Source organism: Capsicum annuum, chromosome 11, assembly GCF_002878395.1.
Source record: "Capsicum annuum cultivar UCD-10X-F1 chromosome 11, UCD10Xv1.1, whole genome shotgun sequence".
Classification (NCBI taxonomy): Eukaryota; Viridiplantae; Streptophyta; class Magnoliopsida; order Solanales; family Solanaceae; genus Capsicum; species Capsicum annuum.
In genome coordinates this window covers 96,669,207-96,670,037 of record NC_061121.1, presented here as the reverse complement: position 1 = coordinate 96,670,037, position 831 = coordinate 96,669,207, and positions in this window count along the sequence as shown.

Genomic DNA, 831 nt, shown 5'->3' with positions numbered 1-831 from the left:
GTAAAGCTGTAGATAATCACATATGATATAGGAGCTCAATAAAAATATGAAACAAGTGAATAAATCATAATAGGAGTGGACCACACTTACTAGAACTTGTGACAACCTATACATTATATTTATTCAATCATTTTACCTTCGTTCTTATCATCTTTGTAATCATTACTGTACTGTACTGTGACCATTAGGCTGCCTCCAGTACATATCAACTGGAATCGACCCATGATAGGCTTATGCCCCTGGGATACAACCCATAAACACATAAATAGGGATCGACCCATGATAGGATTATGCCTCTGGGATACCACCCGATAAGAGAGAACTTCCATCACTTAGTTCAATTAATCTTTAAGATTGTTATTTCGGTTGCCACCGTATTTTTGATACTTTGAAACAATGATGCATCAATAAGAGACATATAAATAGACCATCAATGCAATAACAATGAAGTAAGAACTCATTGGCACACCAATGAAGTGTTTTGGAGTCATCAATGCCATAACAATGAAGTAGGAAATTATTGGTATATCAATGAAATGTTTTGGAGTCATTAATAGCACATGGATCTTGTTTGAGTAACCGGATACCTTCTGACATTCATTAGTGCAATAAACATGTAAGATTTGGAAAACAAGTAAGTATTGGAATGTCTTAACATCTTGTAGGGTGGAAAAAGTTCATTGGTAACGTAGGACATCATACAAAACCATTATGGATCACATGTTATTGAATAACTTTGGAAATTTTCTTAATAGAACAATTGTTTACTTTTATACCAAAGATATGGTATAGAGTATGCTTTACATACCTGACTATCAACCTTCAATACTA